General features: G+C 39.1%; 1 protein-coding gene across 1 annotated transcript in view; it reads left to right on the forward strand.

The window, feature by feature from the left end:
• zbtb20 (zinc finger and BTB domain containing 20) overlaps positions 1–26,541 on the forward strand; it is a 151,601-nt gene that overhangs the window by 105,584 nt on the left and 19,476 nt on the right. Inside the window, exon 2 of the mRNA XM_084319718.1 lies at positions 18,977–19,142. The gene's annotated coding sequence lies outside the window, so the exon portion shown is untranslated. The remainder of the gene's footprint in view (positions 1–18,976; positions 19,143–26,541) is intronic.

Genomic DNA, 26,541 nt, shown 5'->3' on the forward strand with positions numbered 1-26,541 from the left:
CCTCCTCTAGCTTTAGAACCGCAGCCTCTGAGAGACAGTCTTGTTTACATTTACATTTAGTCATTTAGCTGAACGCTTTTATCCAAAGCGACTTACAAGTTCTGTACGACAAGTCAGCAGGAAGGGTACAACTCTATCACCTGAGTAACAATGTTCATCAAACAGTGCTGAAACGTGGGTGCTGCAGTGTTGAGTGCATAGTAGTAGAGACATATTTGTATAGCAGGTAGTAGACAAGGAAGAGGAATTAGTGGAATGATAGTATGATAGTAGAAGACAGTAAGAAGGTTAGGTTTATTTAAAATGTTTTATTTTAACATTTCCATGTTATGTTACAGCTGCAGGTTCACAGGGTTGAATGTGGAGCAGGATGTTCTAGATGCAGATGATCTCTACATTATTCACTAGATATTTCTTAAATTCGTGTCAAAACCTAAATCCAGCAGAAGTGAAAACCTTGCAGGCGACTCGCTGAACGCTCTAACCGAAAACATCCACATAATAAAACAGACATACAGTAGGCAACATAAGATAAGATAAGATAAGATATTCCTTTATTGATCCCCTTGGGGATTCTCACACGACAAACAACAAACAAGTATAAACATGTTGAAATGTCACAGGTAGAAACAACATCATGGAAGTGAACTGAGGTGCTACATGAGTCCTGTTTTCATGGAGTCTTCACTTTGACCTTGTGTCCTCATTTGTGACGTGGCCCTAACACCCTAATGTTATGTTATATATCTGTCTGTTCTTAGTAAGTAGCCTATACAGTGCACTTAGTAAGTAGCCCAGCTCTATATAGTACACTTAGTAAGTAGCTCTATATAGTACACTTAGTAAGTAGCTCTATATAGTACACTTAGTAAGTAGCTCTATATAGTACACTTAGTAAGTAGCTCTATATAGTACACTTAGTAAGTAGCCCAGCTCTATATAGTACACTTAGTAAGTAGCTCTATATAGTACACTTAGTAAGTAGCTCTATATAGTACACTTAGTAAGTAGCTCTATATAGTACACTTAGTAAGTAGCTCTATATAGTACACTTAGTAAGTAGCTCTATATAGTACACTTAGTAAGTAGCTCTATATAGTACACTTAGTAAGTAGCCCAGCTCTATATAGTACACTTTAGTAAGTAGCTCTATATAGTACACTTAGTAAGCAGCTCTATATAGTACACTTAGTAAGTAGCTCTATATAGTACACTTAGTAAGTAGCTCTATATAGTACACTTAGTAAGTAGCTCTATATAGTACACTTAGTAAGTAGCTCTATATAGTACACTTAGTAAGTAGCTCTATATAGTACACTTAGTAAGTAGCTCTATATAGTACACTTAGTAAGTAGCTCTATATAGTACACTTAGTAAGTAGCTCTATATAGTACACTTAGTAAGTAGCTCTATATAGTACACTTAGTAAGTAGCCCAGCTCTATATAGTACACTTAGTAAGTAGCTCTATATAGTACACTTAGTAAGTAGCTCTATATAGTACACTTAGTAAGTAGCTCTATATAGTACACTTAGTAAGTAGCTCTATATAGTACACTTAGTAAGTAGCTCTATATAGTACACTTAGTAAGTAGCCCAGCTCTATATAGTACACTTTAGTAAGTAGCTCTATATAGTACACTTAGTAAGCAGCTCTATATAGTACACTTAGTAAGTAGCTCTATATAGTACACTTAGTAAGTAGCTCTATATAGTACACTTAGTAAGTAGCTCTATATAGTACACTTAGTAAGTAGCTCTATATAGTACACTTAGTAAGTAGCTCTATATAGTACACTTAGTAAGTAGCCCAGCTCTATATAGTACACTTAGTAAGTAGCCCTGGGCTTGGGCTATGACCTCTGCCAGTGGGTCTTGGACTTCCTGACTGGCAGACCCCAGGTGGTGAGAGCAGGCAACTGCACCTCCTCATCCATCACCCTCAACATAGGGGCCCCCCAGGGCTGTGTTCTGAGTCCCCTCCTCTACTCCCTGTACACACACGACTGTGTGGCTCAGCGGAGTAGCAATACAATCGTCAAATTTGCTGACGACACAGTGGTGGTGGGCCTGATCTCTGCCAACGACGAGAGGGCCTACCTGGAAGAGGTCAAGGTCCTGGCGACAGCCTCTCCCTGAACGTCAGCAAAACAAAGGAGATGATTGTGGACTTCAGGAGGTCGGGGGTCAAGGACTACAGCCCCCTCAGCATCGACGGGGCACCGGTTGAGAGAGTCAACAGCTTTAAGTACCTCGGAGCCTACATATCCGAGGACTTGACATGGACCACACACATTGACAGTGTTGTGAAGAAGGCACGACAACGCCTCTACTTCCTCAGGCGCCTAAGGAAGTTCCAAGTCAGTCAGAAGATCCTTAAGAACTTCTACTCATGTACAATAGAGAGCATCTTGACCGGCAACATCACCTCCTGGTTTGGGAATAGCACTGCACAAGACCGAAGCAGACTACAAAGAGTGACACGTTCAGCCGAACGCACAATTGGAGGGGGGCTCCCCACCCTCCAGAACATTTACAACAAGCGTTGCAAGGGCAAGGCTAAGAGAATCATTAAAGACTCCAGTCACCCGAACAACTGCCTCTTTGAACTGCTGCGGTCAGGCAAGCGATACCGGAGTCTCAAGGCGAGCACAGAAAGACTCAGAAGAAGCTTCTATCCCCAGGCCATGAGGCTGCTAAACGAACAATGAATGAACACTACACAACAACAACCACCAAACGCACATAGCACACACATCCACACGCACACACTCACTTTAAACAAACACACTGTAGCACCCACTCCACACACTTTATAGCACACACCCACTTTAAACAAACACACTGTAGCACCCACTCCCCACACTTTATATTTATTGATGAAGGATTGCACTACAACTCGTACACCTTACTGTAAATTGTACCTAAAATTGTACCTCATCCCATTTCTGCTTTGCACTAGATAGTACTGTACATTAGTACACTGCATAGTATTGTATATTATATGGTAACTCAGAACATTGTACATATGTCTATACCGAACACTGTGACCTCATTTTTCTTCTTCTAAATTGCATGCTATATTATGTTATTTGATACTATCTTGTCTAGCACAGTCTCTGGAGCGTAACAGTAAGAAGCATTTTGTATGAAAGTATTCTGTACTTCTGTATGACAACTATTAAAGAACTTGAACTTGAACTTGAACTTGAACCCAGCTCTATATAGTACACTTAGTAAGTAGCTCTATATAGTGCACTTAGTAAGCAGCTCTATATAGTACACTTAGTAAGTAGCCCAGCTCTATATAGTACACTTAGTAAGTAGCTCTATATAGTACACTTTAGTAAGTAGCCCAGCTCTATATAGTACACTTAGTAAGTAGCCCAGCTCTATATAGTACACTTAGTAAGTAGCCCAGCTCTATATAGTACACTTAGTAAGTAGCTCTATATAGTACACTTAGTAAGTAGCCCAGCTCTATATAGTACACTTAGTAAGTAGCCCAGCTCTATATAGTACACTTAGTAAGTAGCTCTATATAGTACACTTAGTAAGTAGCCCAGCTCTATATAGTACACTTAGTAAGTAGCCCAGCTCTATATAGTACACTTAGTAAGTAGCTCTATATAGTACACTTAGTAAGCAGCTCTATATAGTACACTTAGTAAGTAGCTCTATACAGTGCACTTAGTAAGTAGCCCAGCTCTATATCGTACACTTAGTAAGTAGCTCTATATAGTACACTTAGTAAGTAGCCCAGCTCTATATAGTACACTTAGTAAGTAGCTCTATATAGTACACTTAGTAAGCAGCTCTATATAGTACACTTAGTAAGTAGCCCAGCTCTATATAGTACACTTAGTAAGTAGCTCTATATAGTACACTTAGTAAGCAGCTCTATATAGTACACTTAGTAAGTAGCCCAGCTCTATATAGTACACTTAGTAAGTAGCTCTATATAGTACACTTAGTAAGCAGCTCTATATAGTACACTTAGTAAGTAGCTCTATACAGTGCACTTAGTAAGTAGCCCAGCTCTATATAGTACACTTAGTAAGCAGCCTTTAACATTTTTACACTTCTCACAATCTTCCTGGACACTTTACATTTTACATTCTTACACTTATTACTGTATATTTGACTGTATATGTCTGTATATTTTTGGCTGTATAGTTTATATTTACAATTTTAGAATGTATATGTACATACCAGAATGTATATCCCGGACCGTATTTTATTCTTTATTCTATTGTATTCTTGTTTTTAATATTATTACATTTTACATCCTTATTGGTATTAGGACAGAGGCCGGGTGTAGTATAGAGAGCAGTGATACGTGGTGTGAGTCTGGACAGAGGCCGGGCGTTATGTGAACAGACGGGCAGCTCTGTGGTTCTACTGTCTGGGAGGCTGTGGCTCTGTTACCGTGTGAACCTGGATTTGCACTTGAGGTCGATTGGGGGTCAAGAGGAGTTCATGTCCACAGCGAAGGTTCACTCTCTGCCTGCCATGGAAACCCTTTAAGAGGACGAGACCAGCGCTTCTGACTCGTGGCTCCCAAGTCATCCTGGTCTCCGTACAGAATCCACGCCTCACATTATCTTTCACCAGTTTACCAATAACCGAAAAGAGGTTGGTAAACCGGCATGTTTTTCGGGCGATTCACCAGCGCTGAAAATAAAAATGTCTTTCAATTAGTATTTAAATTAGTCTGTAAATTAGTCTTTAAATGAGTGTAAATGAGTCTGAAGATTTGTCTGAAAATGAGTCTGTAAATTAGTCTTTAAAGGAATCTGTAAATGAGTATTTAAATGAGTCTGTAAATTAGTGTAAATGAGTTTTTAAATTAGTCTTTAAATAAGTCTGTAAATGAGTCAGTAAATCAGTCTGTAAATCAGTCTGAAAATGAGTCTGAAAATGTTTCTTCAAATAAAGAAAATACATTACACCAAACATTACGCCAACACCAAAACACCAGGCTAACATCTGAGGTGCGTTTATATTCCTGTTACAACTCCAGTGTGTGAAGAGAAAATACTCAGATACTTCAGTCACTTTGACATTCAGATTGTGTGGATGTGAGTGGAGGAGATCATGGAGGAGAGATGATTATCATTATAAAAAGTGATTATATAGGTTGAGATTAAGATTAGTTTAGATTCAAATTAGGGCTGTCAGTTTATCGCATTCATTAGATTAATTAATTACAGAGCAAATGATCGTGTTATGAAAATGAACTAAAAATTAATTTAAAAAAAAATTATTTTGTATTTCCATTTTTTCAATTTTATATATTTTTTTAAAAATCTCATTCATTCCATAAGAACGTAGAATAAACATTTACAGACTTTTTTTTAAATGGTCCATTTGCATGTTCTTGGTATCTGATTCTAGGGACATCTATGGATCTCAGGGAATGTATTCCCAGTGTCAGAAATACTGTGTCTGTTACTAGGCTTGAGTAAATTGTAATGAACCAAATACGAATATCAATTCAATTTTATTTAAATTTTTTTTTATCTTTGACTGTGAATAACACCATGCTAAAATTGACCAGACCTGAAAAATCTAAGCAAATGAATAAATGGAAGATGATTAAACAGAAGGTTTTGTAGATACAGTACTGAATTCTGCCATCCGGACACATGCAATTTGATTATAGAATATAGAATATCAGGCCTAAAATGGTTTTTTAATCGCCTGACAGCACTAATTCAAATGTATTGTCATCATACAGCACAAGTACAGACTACAGTACAATGAAAAGAGGTTGGCATCCAACCAGAGTGCAAATGTAACAGTAAAGTGCAATAGTAATATACAATGTACAGGTGATTAAACTGGGTATACAATATATAAGATAAGATATTCCTTTATTGATCCCCTTGGGGAAATTCAGGCATCATAGCAGCATGGGGGGGGAGGGGGGGGGGGTACAGGTAGTAAAACAACACAGTATACAGGTAGTAAAAAAACAACACAGGCAGTGTAAACAATTTGATCAATATGGTCAATATAATTTACTATCTGACTAGCTGAGGAATATTCACATTATTCACAGTGTCACATAAGGTGCAGTATGCATGAGGTAGTGTTATAATTTACTATCTACTGAGTATACATTATTCACAGTATCACGGTATCCACTGAAATATACATTATTCACAGTATCACAGTATCACAGTATCCATAGGGTGCAGTAAGCCTAAGGTAGTGTAGGTTGTCCTCCTTGGGTTCCTATAAGTCCCAGGTCAATGTCTGGTAGCAGTCGCTGTCGCTGCCCCCTGTTGTGGAGCCTGGAGGCTGCTAGTCGCTGCCCACTGTTGTGGAGCCTGATGGCCGCTGGTATGAAGGACTGTCCGAGGCGGTTAGTTGAGTGTCGGGGGGGAATGAGTCTGTGGCTGAACGAGCTTCTCATCTTGACTAGCTCGTCGTAGAGGGGGTGGTAGGGGTTCTCCATGATGGCAGCCAGCTTCCTTATCACCCCCCTCTCTACCATCACCTCAAGTCTAGGTAGCTCGACTCCCACCACGGAGCTAGCCTTCCTCACCAGCTTGTTGAGCTTGTTGGTGTCCCTTGAGTAGCCTCCCCAGCATGCCACAGCATAGAAGAGGATGCTGGCCACAACTAGGGATGGGTATCGTTAGGATTTTATCGATACTACTACTCTTATCGATACTGCTTAACGGTTCGGTACTTTATCGATACTCTTATCGGTTCTTTTTGGTTCTTTTTTTGCAAGAAAAAAAGACAATTAATTAAGAACAGAATCAACATTGCTTTATTATTTATAAATACAACTTTATAAATAAGTATTATAAATAAATATAATTTCTTCAGCAACAGCAGCAGCAATGTTCTTTTATATAACTTTATAAATAAATATAATAAATTAATATAATTTCTTCAGCAACAGCAGCAACAATGTTTTAAATGTGTCTGACTCTGAATTATAGACTTTTTATAATAAACAACAAATGCAAAAGGCTAACAGAACTGTGACACTGGTTCACCCTATCCTCTGTCATCCTTCCTCTAGCTGCTAGGGAGAAAGGACTTTGGGTGGTGGAGGGAGGTAGAGGGAAGGATGTGTGGTGGCCCTGGGCTCACTGGCCTGGGACATAGTGGCTGACGCCTCAGCTTGACGATCTATAAAAAGTTTAGATTGTAGTATTTGTAGCTAAACAATTGTTTTGTTTATTAGCCTATTTGTAATAATTCGTTATTAGCCTAGGCAACTCCGTATCTTGGCTTACGGTTACGGCTGCAGACAGTGGATGCAGATGGAACACTGCGCGCAAGGCAGTCGAATACGCGCATTTCTGCACACTAATATCATGTTTTGCCAACAGATGTTTTGATAAATTGATTTGCTCGTATTGCCACCCTTACTGGCAAATGTTTTGTTGCACTTGTGGCAACGTGCATTGTCGGCATTGACCCTTGTAAAGTATATCCATACTTTAGAACGCTTCGCTCTATCCGCCATGATCACGACTCAGTGCATGCAGAGCTGCTGTCTGTGTGCAGAGCGCTATAGCACGGGGCGTCGGGGCACTTTCATTAAGGAGTACCCGTATGTAGTACCCGGATGTCTATGTGTAGCACTAGCGAGCGACTCGCGAGGAGTGTGTGTGTGTAATAATTGACTCGCTGGCTGCGGCTCGCTTCTCGTGCAGAGACAGAGAGGATCGTTCGCAACTTTTAAATAATAATAATAATAATAATAATTTCTCTAGAGTATCGATAGCAGTACCGAGGACGTCAGAGCTTATAAATACTCCGGTATTTTCTAATATAGTACCGGTTCCCGTTTAAAACCGGGGTCCGGGGGGCATCCCTAGCCACAACAGACTGGTAAAAAAGACTGCAGCAGTTTGTTGCACACATGATTGCACAAATGAGTACTACTGACTAATAGTGCTAATCAGATGTATGTACAGAGTTGTAGTATTAATATGTACAGTGATACAAATATGAAGACACTATAGTCGTAAGTCATACTGGCCAGCAGTGTAACTAGTAAGAGTAGGTAAGGGATATGTACAGATAATATAGATGTAGTATAATATGTACAGTGGAAACTAGTAAATGAGCGTAACTAGTAAATGAGACGCCAAACAAAAAGGTCTTTCTTGAGACATTAAAGTTGACTGAGATTCCTATATATAGAAGGACCATTTTCATACAAGATCAAAGTTAAAAGTCGTGACATTTACCAAATGCATTTAGGGACAAATCTGGATGAAGTTCAGAGCTCCATGTCCTGCTCTTATTCATACAATTTGCCTTCCTGCCCGAACCATCTTCAAGGCCAAAATAGACCATAAGAACATTTAATTTGTGTGTTTGGATGCCTGGTTGACAATGATGGAACGATGACTGATGACAGGTCAGGTCAGGATAGTAAGTCAGTAATTTAGTAAGTCAGTAAGTCAGCAAGTCAGCAAGTCAGTAAGTCAGTAAGTCAGTAAGTTAGTAAGTTAGTAAGTTAGTAAGTCAGTAAGTCAGTAAGTCAGTAAGTTAGTAAGTCAGTAAGTCAGTAAGTATGTAATTATATGATGGTGTTGTTGAAACAAAGGTCAGCCCTAAGTAGGCCTCTGACCTGTGTGTGTGTGTGCGTGCGTGCGTGCGTGCGTGCGTGTGTGTGTGTGTGTGTGTGTGTGTGTGTGTGTGTGTGTGTGTGTGTGTGTGTGTGTAATATGAAAGACAACCCCCTCCCCAAAACAGGTAAGAAATAATCGGGGTCAAAACATTTATATATCCTTCTTACCTGTAACTATAATAATACAGGATAGTTAATATTTGAAATGTGTTGACCAAAGCTAGGCCCCCTGGAACGAAATGTTGATCTATAGGCGCCGTGGATCATGTGAGCACTTCTGTACATTACGTTAGTTTGAATCCCAAAGGATGTTATTGTAGGCAACATCTGGGATCTTGTTATCTTAAATGTCATGGGGAGATAAACAGCAAGTTAACGTGTGTGTTCCCAACGTGATTCTGTGTCTGTGAGGAGATACACCTGCATATAACTCTGTATTTACAACAATGCTGCATATACTGTATATATATATATATATATATATATATATATATATATATATATATATATATATATATATATATATATATATATATATATATATATATATATATATATATATATATATATTATATATATATATATTAGGGCTGTCAGTTTATCGCGTTAATTAGATTAATTAATTACACAGCAAATTATCGCGTTATGAAAATTAACTCAAAATTAATTACAATTTTTTTTTTTTTTTTTTTTTTTAAATAACATTTTTTTTTATCTCATTCATTCCATAAGAACGTAGAATACACATTACAGACTTTTTTTTATATGGTCCATTTGCATGTTCTTGGTATATGATTCTAGGGACATCTATGGATCTCAGGGAATGTATTCCCAGTGTCAGAAATACTGTGTCTGTTACTAGGCTGAGTAAATTGTAATGAACCAAATGAGAATATCAATAAAAATTTTTTTTTATCTTTGACTGTGAATAACACCATGCTCAAATTGACCAGACCTGAAAAATCTAAGCAAATTAATAGATGGAAGATGATTAAACAGAAGGTTTTGTAGATACAGTACTGAATTCTGCCATCCGGACACATGCAATTTGAAATATGATTATAGAATATAGAATATCAGGCATAAAATGGTTATGCGATTAAAATGCGATTAATTAGATTAATTAATTACAAATCCTGTAATTAATTAGATACATTTTTTTAATCGCCTGACAGCACTAATATATATATATATATATATATATATATATATATATATATATATATATATATATATATATATATATATATATATATTCATTCTTACCGTATATATATATATATACACACATCTGTCTGCACATACCTGCATATAATCCTTTTTACATATCTGTAGATACTATATCTACGTATATCTATACATATCTGTAGATACTAGATATTATATCTATCTGTGTACATATCCCTTACCTACTCTTACTAGTTATGCTGCTGGCCAGCATGACTTACTACCACAGTGTCTTTATACCTGTATCACTGATTCACTGTACATATTAATGCTACAACTCTGTACATACATCTGATTAGCACTATTACTCAGTAGTACTAAATGATATATTTTATATCCAGTTGAATCACCTGTACATTGCTTGCTATTGCACCTTACTGTTTGTTACATTTGCTCCCTGGTTGGATGCCAAATTTATTTTCGTTGTACTGTGCTCGTGCTGTATGATGGCAATACATTTGAACCTAATCTAATCTAAGCTATAGCTATACAAGACACGACCCCATGTCACTTCTAATTGAACTTCAGAAATCCTCTCCTGATCATTATAGTATAAGATATCAAATCCTTACTTTTATCAAATGAGATATCAGTCATAGAGAAGCAGCATCACAATCTGGCCGCTAGGCTCCTGTCCAGGCCTCAGGCTGCCTCAACAAGGGGTTAAATGAGGCCACTGATGATGGCCTTAACCCTTTCACTACCACACCTGTAGTGTCTAATGTGACTGTTAAATGTGTCCACATCACCACGGCCTGAGTTTAATACGGTCCTGGGTTGCACTTTGCTCAAAGTATACAACAGGATCATGTATCATCATAGTGCAAGTCTTAACAAACAGACGTATAACATACAATGACAACTACTGTACATACTGTACAGTATTTTACAGATATAATGGCCATAACATGTTTTATTTGTGCTTTTAATGTTTAGTAGCCTATGTGATAAGATGGCGTGATGAGGCTCGGGAGGTAGAGCAGTCGTCTGGTGATTCCGGAGGTTCCCGGTTCGATTCCCGCTCCTCCCGGGCAGCGTGTTGAAGTGTCCTTGAGCAAGATACTTAACCCCTAATTGCTCTCGATGAGCAATGGTTGCCTCCGCTGTCGGTGTGTGAATGTGTGAGTGAATGGGTAAAATGGGAGGAACAAATTGTAAAGCGCTTTGGGTAAAAGCACTATATAAATGCACCATTTACCGTTTAATAGTTCCTTGGGGAAGTTTGGGCTTCATAGCAGCCTGGGGGGGAGGGGAGGTACAGGTATGGTCACGGTAATAGTAGAAATAGTAGAAAGAGAGAAAAATAAACAGTGTAAACAATATAATTAACTCTGAATATAAAGATATGAGAAAGATAAACAGTGTTAACAATATAATTAACTCTGAATTAGGGGTGGGCAATATGACGATGTTAAATAAATATCGGGTACAATTCATTAACGATACACTTTTTAAACATATCGTGGACATCGTGATGTTCTGCACAAAACCTCACGTCAGTTTCTAAGCCGGCGCGGCTGAGATGAGACTTACTTTAGCGCAGCACTTTCCTCTCTCCCTCACACAGACACACACACTCGCCCACAATTTACGTCACGTACATACACGCACACACGCCTAGAGAGGTGGTAACTAAGTTAGCCGTTAACTAAGCTAAGCTAACTAACGTTAGCCAATAGCCGCTAACCCTGGAAACGCTCACAGGGGAGTGATCCACGACACCCGTTCCATTAGTGAGGAAAGGGGGGGTGGGGGGGGGGGGGGGGGGGGGGGTTATATCATCATATTGGCGTGACTGTATCCATCAGGGTTAAATCAAGCATTTTTAAGTGCTTTAGAGGAAATATCAAAATATCCAAATATATATCGTGTATCGTGATGGAGCAAAAACATATCGTGATATCATTTAGAGGCCGTATCGTCCAGCCAGCCCTACTCTGAATATAGAAATAATGAGAAAAAAATAAACAGTGTAAACAAAGGCACAGATGAGGGTCTGTATGCCCTATCAGTTTTACTATACGTTGCAATACATAATAGGCAATAAAGAAATGTGAATGTGAATGGAGACATTTAAGTCCTGACTAAAAACTCACTTGTACTCCCTAGCCTTCAATAAACCCTGATTTTCCCACACCCTAACTCACACACTGCCATGCAATGTTATCTTGCCCCTTCCCCCTTGTATCTGTTCGTCTTGTGTTCTTCTATCCCCTGTGTGCTATACTGTACTTTGTGTGCTACTCTATCCGTGTGTTGGCCTACCGTTGTCCTATTCTCTGACTGTACTGTCTTGTCCTGCTGTGCCTTTTTGTATTTTTGTATTATGAATTTTTTTTTTTTTTAAACTTTGGCCATTCCGCTGGCTCTTCTAGCGTTTATCGCTTTTTCTCTGGTCAAGTGTGACCGACAGAAACAGGTTGAATGGGGGTGTAGATTGGGGGAAGACACTCTGAGAAAGTTACGGCTTTGTCCGGGAATCGAACTTGCTACCCCAGATCCGTGACGAGCACGGTTGTCCCCGGCGCCGAAATAGCGCTCGAGGTACGCGGTGAGCTACTGGAGCTCCCCTGTATTATGAATTTTATCTTCTTCTTTCGTGTAACGTCAGAGGTCCAACTCTGTATCTTGTAGCCATGCCCTTAACTCTGGTCCCACATCAAAGAGGCTGGCTTCCGAGGGTGGTTTGTATAGGGGGCAGATGGTCAGGATGTGGTCAACAGTCTGCTCAGGGTCTCCACACTCACATGCAGCGCTGTCTGCCATGAATTTTATGCTTTGACTGTACAGCACTTTGGTTGGATCTTGAGTTTTTAAACGTGCTTTATAAATAAATGACTTGACTTGACTTATACAGTAGACACGTGGTGCAGTATACACAAGGTGCAGTAGAGGTGCAGTATACACACGGTGCAGTATACACACGGTGCAGTATACACAAGGTGCAGTATACACAAGGTGCAGTATACACGAGGTGCAGTATACACAAGGTGCAGTATACACAAAGTGCAGTACACACGAGGTGCAGTATACACAAGGTGCAGTAGATACAAGGTGCAGTAGACACGAGGTGCAGTAGACACGAGGTGCAGTAGATACAAGGTGCAGTATACACAAGGTGCAGTATACATGAGGTGCAGTAGATACAAGGTGCAGTATACACAAGGTGCAGTATACACAAGGTGCAGTATACACACGGTGCAGTATACACTAGGTGCAGTATACACGAGGTGCAGTATACACAAGGTGCAGTATACACACGGTGCAGTATACACAAGGTGCAGTATACACAAGGTGCAGTATACACAAGGTGCAGTATACACAAGGTGCAGTATACACAAGGTGCAGTATACACAAAGTGCAGTACACACGAGGTGCAGTATACACAAGGTGCAGTATACACAAGGTGCAGTATACACAAGTTGCAGTAGACACAAGGTGCAGTAAACACAAGGTGCAGTATACACAAGGTGCAGTAGAGGTGCAGTAGAGGTGCAGTAGAGGTGCAGTATACACAAGGTGCAGTATACACAAGTTGCAGTAGACACAAGGTGCAGTATACACAAGGTGCAGTAGACACAAGGTGCAGTAGAGGTGCAGTAGAGGTGCAGTAGACACAAGGTGCAGTAGAGGTGCAGTAGACACAAGGTGCAGTATACACAAGGTGCAGTATACACAAGGTGCAGTATACACAAGGTGCAGTATACACGAGGTGCAGTATACACAAGGTGCAGTATACACAAGGTGCAGTATACACAAGGTGCAGTATACACGAGGTGCAGTATACACAAGGTGCAGTAGAGGTGCAGTAGAGGTGCAGTATACACAAGGTGCAGTATACACAAGGTGCAGTATATACAAGGTGCAGTATACACTAGGTGCAGTATACACAAGGTGCAGTAAACACAAGGTGCAATATACACAAGGTGCAGTATACACAAGTTGCAGTATACACAAGTTGCAGTACACACAAGGTGCAGTAGAGGTGCAGTAGAGGTGCAGTAGACACAAGGTGCAGTATACACAAGTTGCAGTAGACACAAGGTGCAGTAAACACAAGGTGCAGTAGAGGTGCAGTAGAGGTGCAGTAGACACAAGGTGCAGTATACACAAGTTGCAGTACACACAAGGTGCAGTAGAGGTGCAGTAGAGGTGCAGTAGACACAAGGTGCAGTATACACAAGTTGCAGTAGACACAAGGTGCAGTAAACACAAGGTGCAGTACACACAAGGTGCAGTAGAGGTGCAGTAGAGGTGCAGTATACACAAGGTGCAGTAGACACAAGGTGCAGTAGAGGTGCAGTAGAGGTGCAGTAGAGGTGCAGTAGACACAAGGTGCAGTAGAGGTGCAGTAGACACAAGGTGCAGTATACACAAGGTGCAGTAGAGGTGCAGTAGACACAAGGTGCAGTGGCTCGGGAGGTAGAGCAGTCGTCTGGCAATCCGGAGGTTCCCGGTTCGATTCCCGGGCAGTGTGTCGATGTGTCCTTGAGCAAGACACTTAACCCCTAATTGCTCCCGATGAGCAGGTTGGCACCTTGCATGGTTGCCTCCGGCGTCGGTGTGTGAACGTGTGAGTGAATGGGTAAAATGTGAGTAACAAATTGTAAAGCGCTTTGGATAAAAGCGCTATATATAAAAAAGCAGCCATGAAAGCTCTGGTGTCAACAGCGCGTCTCTCCTCCCGCTGGTCTCCTCATGTTGCCCCTCTGCCCGCCGGCCGACCGACACCATAGCCCTCCGCGCGGTCAGCCTCCGCCGGCACATTCTGAAGCGGCATCTCGCGGGGAGAGGAAATGGCAACATGGAGGAAATCAATATGGATAAACAGTGGGTTGTAAAGGAGCGGACAAAGGAAAGAGTAGCATGTAAGAGAGCAACTGTCTGTCGGCTCACGACGTGGCCTTAGCCTTGATGAATGCTTGATGAATTGAAAATGGGGGACCCTGATGTAAAAGAGACAAACGTCTTTCTCTGGTCTGCATCCCCTTAACAATTGTGTGTATTGAGCCGTACTGTATTGTACCCATTCTGCAATCTGTTAAATAAAGTTTTCATTCATCCATTCATTCATTAACATACGGGGAGATAAGATGTTCCTTTATTGATCCTCTGGGGGGAATTTGGGGGCGTCATAGCAGCGTGGGGGAGGGGGGATGGGAGGTACAGGTATGGGCAGGGTAATAGTAGAAAGACATAAATATAGGCGATCAAATTTGATCTGAATATAAAAATATGAGAAAAAATAAACAGTGTAAACTCATTTTTGTTACCTGAATATCAAAATATGAGAGATAATAAACAGTGTAAACAAAGGTGCATATATGATATGATATGATATGATAGGATATTTTCATTTATAATGCGCCCCCCCAGCCAATTTTTACATCGGTCCGGGGCGCAGCCCTGGGGGGGGGGGGGGGATTATACAAATAAATGGACAGGGTCTGTATGCCCTATCGGTTATATTATACATTACAATAAATATGGCAATAAAGAATTTGAATATGAATATATACTATGAGTAAGAGTGAAAGTAAACAGAATACACAAGGTGCAGTATACACAAAGTACCCTAACATGATATACGTCATACATTGCAGTCCGTGCAGGTTTTGGTGGTTAAGAGTCAGACAGAGTCAGTTCAGGTTTGACTTCTCTTGGTAGAAGATATATATGTATATGACATGATATATAGAAGATAGATATGTATATGACATGATAGATAGAAGATAGATATGTATATGATATGATATATAGAAGATAGATATAGGTTTAGGTTTAGGTTTACTTTATTTGATCAAGGGACACAGCGTACATTAATAAAACATTTTACAGATGTAAATGCACCAAATTTGAGCCAAAAGGCACATTTCCATTGGCAGTCCCCCTGCCAGAAGGTACAGGCTAAAATCCTGTGTGAAAAAGGGTTAGCATTAAAAACAGAATAAAATCAAGATAAATAACATTTGAATAAAAACACAACAAAAGCACATAGAACATACGATAGGGATACAGGTCACAATACAGTCATGGACACAAGGACAGAGCACATCATGACATATTAAAAGACCCAGACATAGACAAACGCACCATATCCACACACACACATATGACATGATATATAGAAAATAGGTATGTATATGACATGATATATAGAAGATAGATATGTATATGATATGATATATAGAAGATAGATATGTATATGACATGATATATAGAAGACAGATATGTATATTATATGAAATATAGTAGACAGTTGTACAGTTTATTAATGTTTGTTTTCTGTTCCCTAGACATGATTATGGATATATTATAGTTAATCGATCTTGTCCTGTATTATGGACGCACGCTGTTCACCTTGTGTTTTGAGACAACAAGGACACTGACAGCCAGACGACCTGTCTTTCCACTTCCTGTCGTGACACCGTATCTAGAAATGGATATATTAGCCATCAGAGTCTGTCAAGTCTGGAGAGAGAAAAAACACCACGCCCCTTTTGTTTTATATCTCTGCACGTGTCTTTGTTATAAGGAGGATGAGCTGAGCAGTTTTGTGCTCGTAGAAGTACGATTGATTTTGTTCTTGTTTGGCTACAGGAATATATAGGCCACGTTCACACTTTAGTGCTCAATTCAGATTTATTGCTCAGATCTGATTTATTTTTGTTTGGCTGTTCACATTATTATTATTATTTTTTTTGTATGTGGCCGATAAGCCTCCATCTATACAAATGTGGTATAGAGAGATCTTCGGTGTGCTACCCCATGAAAGACTCTGTGCAATGTGCCCCACTATTAGACTATTTTCCTGCTGAAATTTCTCGGATCCTTCTAAAGGCCCAATGCCCCATTGTATGGACAGACCTAGGATAGGAAAAAATACATAAATGTATGTCTACATGTGAATGGGCTCGAGGCATGTGCAATACTGTACAGTGCCCGTCTTGGTTTGCTTTCCTTCTGGCTTGTTTTTGTTTTTGCTTGCTTATGGTGTGGATGATGGCATAGATGAACTGGAGGAACCCCCCCCCCCCCCTGTCCCAATGTGTTTTTTTGTAATGTAAGTAACTGTACGTGAATTTTTTTTTTAAACCAAAAAAAAATTATAAAACATAAAAATGTGGCCGATATCAGATTCCAGTGTGAACTGGTCACTGCTCCTGAACTGACCCGCATGTGCAAATGAACAATAAGGAAGATGGACGTAAACATGGAGGACACTGAAGTCACAGTTTATGGTTTAATCTATAAACTGAATGCAGTGGAGGCCAGATAATGAAAACAAATCAGACCTGTATCTGATTTAGGACCACATTTCGTTTTTGTTCCCGTTCTTCTCTACTGGACATATATATGAAAATGGCCTAAATCAAGAATTGAAATGATCAGATTCCATGTGATTTGTGCTGCTCACAATGCAGTGAAAAAAAAACAGATCGGAGTCACATACAGTATGAGTTACCTGGTGGTGTTGATATATATCACGACCCAGGAGACAATCAGACCCGTTTATAATGGACATTTAAAACCCAGTGTAGAACATTTAAAACCGAGTGTAGGATGTTTAAAACCCAGTGTAGGACGTTTACAACCCAGTGTAGGACATTTAAAACCCAGTGTAGGATGTTTAAAACCCAGTGTAGGACGTTTACAACCCAGTGTAGGACGTTTAAAACCCAGTGTAGGACGTTTAAAACCCAGTGTAGGACGTTTAAAACCCAGTGTAGGACGTTTACAACCCAGTGTAGGACGTTTACAACCCAGTGTAGGACGTTTATAACCCAGTGTAGGACGTTTAAAACCCAGTGTAAGACGTTTAATCTTTAAAACCCAGTGTAGGACGTTTCAAACCCAGTGTAGGACGTTTAAAACCCAGTGTAGGACGTTTACAACCCAGTGTAAGACGTTTACAACCCAGTGTAGGACGTTTATAACCCAGTGTAGGACGTTTAAAACCCAGTGTAAGACGTTTAATCTTTAAAACCCAGTGTAGGACGTTTACAACCCAGTGTAAGACGTTTACAACCCAGTGTAGGACGTTTATAACCCAGTGTAGGACGTTTAAAACCCAGTGTAAGACGTTTAATCTTTAAAACCCAGTGTAGGACGTTTCAAACCCAGTGTAGGACGTTTCAAACCCAGTGTAGGACGTTTAAAACCCAGTGTAGGAAATTTAAAACCCAGTGTAGGACATTTAAAACCCAGTGTAGGACGTTTATAACCCAGTGTAGGACGTTTAACGTTTAAAACCCAGTGTAGGACGTTTACAACCCAGTGTAGGACGTTTAAAACCCAGTGTAGGACGTTTAAAACCCAGTGTAGGACGTTTAAAACCCAATGTAGAACATTTATAACCCAGTGTAGGACGTTTATAACCCAGTGTAGGACGTTTAACGTTTAAAACCCAGTGTAGGATGTTTAAAACCCAGTGTAGGACGTTTAAAACCCAGTGTAGGACCTTGAACATCCACGGGAGTCGACCTAAAAAAAAACTTTTCCTTCATCCGTCTTCGTCCTGGAGATACGAGGTTTCCCCCCGACGCTGCGATAAGAGGCAGTATTTTGTAATATCATTTGTCTCGTACTTGCCTTCCACCCACTGTGGCAGAACAACAGATCTTTATCGATATAAGCATAGTATCCTGTAATGTAGGCGTGTGCTATTAATAAAGTCTGTGGTGTCGTGAGAGGCAGTCTATGTCCTCCACTAAAGACACGTCTCTAAGACACTTACTGCACTTTGTCAACCAATGAGTCCACTTTAATCGACAGACCTGAAAAATTTATGTGTTTTCACCTTGAGATTAGATTAGATTAGATTAAAATGTATTGTCATGATACAGCACAAGTACAGTGCAACGAAAAGAAGTTCCATCCAACCAGAGTGCAAATGTAACAGTAAAGTGCCAACCTTGGTTTGGTGTTCAGACCAGAGACCCACACAGGAGTGGATGAGGAGGCTGGGCAGCTCCTAGTGTTCTGTAGTGATAACACCATCATCTTCTGTAGTAATAACACCATCATCTTCTGTAGTAATAACACCATCATCTTCTGTAGTAATAACACCATCATCTTCTGTAGTAATAATACCACTGTCTTCTGTAGTAATAATATCGTCGTCTTCTGCTCCTGTTTCCAGTCACTGTGGCAGAACACCAGATGATTTGGGCTGAGAGGACTGACGGCATCGCCTAGCGCCGGCCCCTGATCAGCCAATCACCACCACCATCACCACCACCACCACCACCAGCAGCAACCTGTAGCATCACCAGCCTCCCTGCATCTTGCCAACACGTCCTCTGACTGTGAGTGCGAACCCGTCCGCCGCGAGGCTGCATAATCTCTGGCATATTTTAACAGATGCTCTGATACGATGATGGGATGAGCTAACGTTGTCCTGTGTGTGTGTGTGTGTTTGACTCTGAAGAGGTGCATTTGAAACGTACTTAGCTGGTGTTAAATGTACTTTTATAGAGTGAAGTATACACTGATTTAACTATATTATAGCAGGGATCACCCGACATTGCAAGTGGACAAACTGAGTACCGAGTACTGGGGGGAAATCTACAGTGTCCAGGCGCTAAGTATAGGGCAAATCTACAGTGGCCAGCCACTAAAGTGACTGAGGGCAAATCTACAGTATTCAGGCAGTAAGTAAGTACTGAGCAAGTAAGTATCCAAGTAAAATAACCCCTACAGTAAGTAAATACTAAGTACAAAGAAGAGCAGAATAGTTTTTTCTCTTTCCCAGCCGTATTTTAGAAAGTTGCAGAATATACTTCTGAAAGGGGTTCATGGGTGTGAAGGTCAAGACATTATTCTCTAAAGATGGTAAGTTAGAGTGTTGTGTTCATTCAGTTAAATACAGTAGAGGTTGAGTACTTTATTATCTAAAGATGGTAAGTTACATTGTTGTGTTCATTCAGTTAAATACAGTAGAGGTTGAGTACTTTATTATCTAAAGATGGTAAGTTACAGTGTTGTGTTCATTCAGTTAAATACAGTAGAGGTTGAGTACTTTATTATCTAAATATCGTACGTTAGAGTGTTGTGTTCATTCATAGTTAAATACAGTAGAGGTTGAGTACTTTATTTTTTAAATATCGTACGTTAGAGTGTTGTGTTCATTCATAGTTAAAGACAGTAGAGGTTGAGTACTTTATTATCTAAAGATGGTGAGTTAGAGTGTTGTGTTAATTCATAGTTAAAGACAGTAGAGGTTGAGTACTTTATTATCTAAAGATGGTGAGTTAGAGTGTTGGGTTCATTTATAGTTAAAGACAGTAGAGGTTGAGTACTTTATTATCTAAAGATGGTAAGTTACAGTGTTGTGTTCATTCTTAGTTAAAGACAGTAGAGGTTGAGTACTTTATTTTCTAAATATCGTACGTTAGAGTGTTGTGTTCATTCATAGTTAAAGACAGTAGAGGTTGAGTACTTTATTATCTAAAGATGCTACGTTAGAGTGTTGTGTTCATTCATAGTTAAAGACAGTAGAGGTTGAGTACTTTATTATCTAAAGATGGTAAGTTAGAGTGTTGTGTTAATTCATAGTTAAAGACAGTAGAGGTTGAGTACTTTATTATCTAAAGATGCTAAGTTAGAGTGTTGTGTTCATTCATAGTTAAAGACAGTAGAGGTTGAGTACTTTATTATCTAAAGATGGTGAGTTAGAGTGTTGTGTTCATTCATAGTTAAAGACAGTAGAGGTTGAGTACTTTATTATCTAAAGATGGTGAGTTAGAGTGTTGTGTTAATTCATAGTTAAAGACAGTAGAGGTTGAGTACTTTATTATCTAAAGATGGTGAGTTAGAGTGTTGTGTTCATTCATAGTTAAAGACAGTAGAGGTTGAGTACTTTATTATCTAAAGATGGTACGTTACAGTGTTGTGTTCATTCATAATTAAAGACAGTAGAGGTTGAGTACTTTATTATCTAAAAGATGGTAAGTTACAGTGTTGTGTTCATTCATAATTAAAGACAGTAGAGGCTGAGTACTTTATTATCTAAAGATGGTAAGTTACAGTGTTGTGTTCATTCATAATTAAAGACAGTAGAGGTCAAGTAGGCCTCTAGGTGATGTATCACGTCACACAGTGATTTGGATTGTGATTACAGCTGCAAATACACAGGCTGTCCAAAATACATTTAAAAACAGTTACATGGTTATTTTTTTAGAAAGGTTAATTTAATTAATTCACTTCACTAATTTCACTACAACATAAGATGTAAAGAAACAAAAACATTTGACCAATTATAAAATAGCTACTGGCTTTAAAGTTAAGCTCACTGACTATTAGATATTACGATATATTTTATAATAAAGTAAAACAGACCTTCAAATTCAAAGCCGTTCTGTCAAAGGTCTGTCAATCATGTTAAACATTTTTGTTTTTAAATATTGAGTCATGAATTTCAGGAAACACAAAACAGATGTTTTAGATTTATTTGGCCATTGTGTCACATTTACTTGTTTTACTGTTTAAATTAAGCAGCTCTGTAAAAAAAAAACAGACACAAAAAAATAAAACCTGTCCAAAAACATTTATATTTGTATTTTTAAAACAACTATTTGCGTTCACTTAAATAAATTATTGAGAGCCTAAATGTATTCCCCCCCCCTTCATATTCCATAGATGCAATATTTCTATTCTAATTCACGTTTATGGTTAAAGACTCAAAGGAGGGCATTCAGCCCTGTGGTCCCAGGCTGCATCTAGGAGCTCGTACTATCAATGTTAGGTATTTGCTCACATGATGCAAAGCAGTTTTTTTTGGTGTAATGAGCTCCTTGCTCTTGCCTTACAGTAAGTGCTTCTGTATCTTAAACCCCACAACACTTTTAACGTGTGTTTCTTATTCCAAAACAAGTTACCCACTGTTTTAAACACCAGCATGTGATACATGTGTACATTCTCCTATACAACATGACTGTTGGCAAGGGAGCGAAAATCTCCCTGCTTATATAAAGTTATGTTCTGAGACCCGTGTTTATATAAAGTTATGTTCTGAGACCCGTGCTTATATAAAGTTATGTTCTGAGACCCGTGTTTATATAAAGTTATGTTCTGAGACCCGTGCTTATATAAAGTTATGTTCTGAGACCCGTGTTTATATAAAGTTATGTTCTGAGACCTGTGTTTATATAAAGTTATGTTCTGAGACCCGTGTTTATATAAAGTTATGTTCTGAGACCCGTGTTTATATAAAGTTATGTTCTGAGACCCGTGCTTATATAAAGTTATGTTCTGAGACCCGTGCTTATATAAAGTTATGTTCTGAGACCCGTGCTTATATAAAGTTATGTTCTGAGACCCGTGCTTATATAAAGTTATGTTCTGAGACCCGTGCTTATATAAAGTTATGTTCTGAGACCCGTGTTTATATAAAGTTATGTTCTGAGACCCGTGTTTATATAAAGTTATGTTCTGAGACCTGTGTTTATATAAAGTTATGTTCTGAGACCTGTGTTTATATAAAGTTATGTTCTGAGACCCGTGTTTATATAAAGTTATGTTCTGAGACCCGTGTTTATATAAAGTTATGTTCTGAGACCCGTGTTTATATAAAGTTATGTTCTGAGACCCGTGCTTATATAAAGTTATGTTCTGAGGCCCCGTGTTTATATAAAGTTATGTTCTGAGACCCGTGTTTATATAAAGTTATGTTCTGAGACCCGTGCTTATATAAAGTTATGTTCTGAGACCCGTGCTTATATAAAGTTATGTTCTGAGACCCGTGCTTATATAAAGTTATGTTCTGAGACCCGTGTTTATATAAAGTTATGTTCTGAGACCCGTGCTTATATAAAGTTATGTTCTGAGACCTGTGTTTATATAAAGTTATGTTCTGAGACCCGTGCTTATATAAAGTTATGTTCTGAGACCCGTGCTTATATAAAGTTATGTTCTGAGACCCGTGTTTATATAAAGTTATGTTCTGAGACCCATGTTTATATAAAGTTATGTTCTGATACCCGTGTTTATATAAAGTTATGTTCTGAGACCCGTGTTTATATAAAGTTATGTTCTGAGACCCGTGTTTATATAAAGTTATGTTCTGAGACCCGTGTTTATATAAAGTTATGTTCTGAGACCCGTGTTTATATAAAGTTATGTTCTGAGACCCGTGTTTATATAAAGTTATGTTCTGAGACCAGTGTTTATATAAAGTTATGTTCTATGCTGAGACCCGTGTTTATATAAAGTTATGTTCTGAGACCCGTGTTTATATAAAGTTATGTTCTGAGACCCGTGTTTATATAAAGTTATGTTCTATGCTGAGACCCGTGTTTATATAAAGTTATGTTCTGAGACCTGTGCTTATATAAAGTTATGTTCTGAGACCTGTGTTTATATAAAGTTATGTTCTGAGACCCGTGTTTATATAAAGTTATGTTCTATGCTGAGACCCTTGCTTATATAAAGTTATGTTCTATGCTGAGACCCTTGCTTATATAAAGTTATGTTCTGAGACCCGTGCTTATATAAAGTTATGTTCTGAGACCCGTGTTTATATAAAGTTATGTTCTGAGACCCGTGTTTATATAAAGTTATGTTCTATGCTGAGACCCTTGCTTATATAAAGTTATGTTCTATGCTGAGACCCGTGCTTATATAAAGTTATGTTCTATGCTGAGACCCGTGCTTATATAAAGTTATGTTCTATGCTGAGACCCGTGCTTATATAAAGTTATGTTCTATGCTGAGACCCGTGCTTATATAAAGTTATGTTCTATGCTGAGACCCGTGCTTATATAAAGTGGACGATTCTAAACGATGTAATTGTCTGCACTCAATATTGCACAATGGCACGTGGTGAATACAGTTTTATCCAAAATGGATACGGGCTCACAGGCTTTCCAGAATCAAACACTTTATAGCACCGCTGTGTTGAAAACAAACGGCCCGGTTCAGACTTGGAACAGACTTAACATAATCGGTACGGAGATCACGGAGGAAGTGATCGAGAACAACATAGATTCCTACAGGATCCAAGAACAAAATGGAGGCCTTCCCTGTTGCCAGGTTTAAGAAAAGTGCCTAACCGTCTGCTGCCGGTGGGTGTGTCTGTCGGTTATTTGTTTCGCTCAAATCATATAAAAGTGTGTGTGTGTGTGTGTGTGTATATGTGTGTATGTGTGTGTGTGTGTGTGTGTGTGTAGATATGCAAAAGAGTTGAGGCACACGCAGGAGATATCAAAGATACACACACACACACACACACACACACACACACACACACACACACTCACTCACTCACTCCCGAGAGGAATACCCGCCGAATCTATTTCAGATCCCATGTTTTTGCCCTGCTCTGGGAGAGAAAAGGGGGCAGTTGAACGTTGTTTAGCTGGGTCACATGTAAAACAAATCCTCCTGAGGTAGTTAGAGAGAGTGGTCACAAACTGTACACATGGCTGACAAAAGAGGCCTTCGTCGCCCGGGTCCACTGCGCCACCTCCTGGCGAGAGAGTATATCGCACCCCCCTCTTACTACCAGTGTGCATGGCAACCCGCTGGTAATTAGGTGGGGGCCATCTTAATGATCTGTTCGCCCGTTAGTCATTCAAAGCCTCCCTGAAAAGCATTCTTCCACGAGGACCTGCTTGTCCTCCACGCATCAGTCCGGCGGGGGCAGGAAGACAGACAGACAGACAGACAGACAGACAGACAGACAGACAGACAGACAGACAGACAGACAGACAGACAGACAGACAGACAGACAGACAGACAGGCAGGGAGACAGGGAGACAGGGAGACAGACTGACAGACAGAGAGACAGACAGGCAGGAAGACAGACAGGCAGACAGACAGACAGACAGACAGGAAAACAGACAGCGCCGGGATCCAGTCAGTTTGGCCACGTCTGTGTTTTTCTGTCCCTTATGGAAAAAACACACAAATCTAATGGAAATCATATCATTCACTTTTCTTTTTTTTCATACGATGTGCTAAAGAAATAATGTTGAATGGAGTTTATTTGGCACATGTGTTATACTGTATGATCCTTTCAGGGAATTCTATCTCTTATGGGAAACACACAAAAATGTACAATATTAGATTCAAATGTATTGTCATCATGCAGCACAAGTACAGTACAACGAAAAGGAGTCTGGCATCCAACCAGAGTGCAAATGTAACAGTAAAGTGCAATAGTAATATACAATGTACAGGGGATTAAACTAGACATAAAATAAATGAGTACTACTGAGTAATAGTGCTAATCAGATGTATATATAGAGTTGTAGTATTAATATGTACATTGTTTCAGGTATGAAGATACTATGGTAGTAAGTCGTACTGGCCAGCAGTGTAACTAGTAAGAGTAGGTAAGGGATATGTACAGATATATATAGTAACTATCTACAGATATGTACAGATATAGATATAGTATCTACGGACATGTACAGATATAGTATCTACAGATATGTACAGATATAGACAGATGTGGATATATATATAAAGTAAGAATACATATATATAGTATTATATACAGCATTATTGTACATGATATATATAAGAGTTATATGCAGGTGTATAAGTAAGGTATATAGAAGAATTATATGCAGGTATATTCAGACAGATATGGATAAACTCATTGCACACACATCCACATGCTCACCTTTAACATGCACTTTAGACACTTTAAACACTTTTTAACACTACACCATATTTTATCTATTTATTACTCAAATATTTACACTACATCTCTACCTCATTGTTGCATTTCTGTACATTGTATATTTTGTATAGTGTTTGGTCTTTTTTTACTGTATGAATCACAATATCAGGAGGCTCATACAGAACCAAGCATTTCACTGTATTGTACATGTACCTTATTATGTGACAAATAAAACTAAAACTTTAAACTTGAGATGCGGCAAAATATAATATATAAATGTATAATATAAATAATATATATTATACATTACATATTATATATTATACTGAGCGACAGTGGCTCAGGAGGTAGAGCAGTCGTCTCGTAATCTGGAGGTTCCCGGTTCGATTCCCGCTCCTCCCAGGGCAGTGCAACGAAGTGTCCTTGAGCAAGACACTTAAAACCCCTAATTGCTCCCGATGAGCAGGTCGGCACCTCGCATGGTCGCCTCCGCCGTCAGTGTGTGAATGTGTGAGTGAATGGTTAAAATGTGAGGAACAAATTGTAAAGCGCTTTGGATAAAAGCTGTTATATAAATGCAGCCATTTACCATTTACCATTTAGCCATTTACCATTATATAAATATGGAAAGCGTGTGATTTAACGTTTTATTTACTGTATTTAATTATTTTGTGTGTGCTCTTGTGGTTACAGGCTGTATGAATGAATGAATATTTTCGTGTCATGTCCGACGACCCATCCCTTACGGGATTATAAAACACCAAAAACAACAATTGAACATAACAATCACTTCCCAAGGTTACTAAACTACACCGTGCTGCACACCATCAGATGCCAAAATACATCACAATATATGTTATTTTCGTGCGTTCATCCAAGCTTTCTCTAAATATTCTGCAAGTGCAAATACCCTGGATCAAAAGTCCATTTTAATCTATCTGCATCACTAAACCACATTAACTCAAGGTGTTTACACCTATCATCAAATAACCTTTGAGGCAACTCATAATATAGTGGACAATAAAAACATCAAATGAAACTCATTCTCAATATTGATACCACAGTAAATACAGATCCGC

This window comes from Notolepis coatsorum (genome assembly GCF_963971535.1).
Source record: "Notolepis coatsorum genome assembly, chromosome: 8".
In the NCBI taxonomy this organism is placed as follows: domain Eukaryota; kingdom Metazoa; phylum Chordata; class Actinopteri; order Aulopiformes; family Paralepididae; genus Notolepis; species Notolepis coatsorum.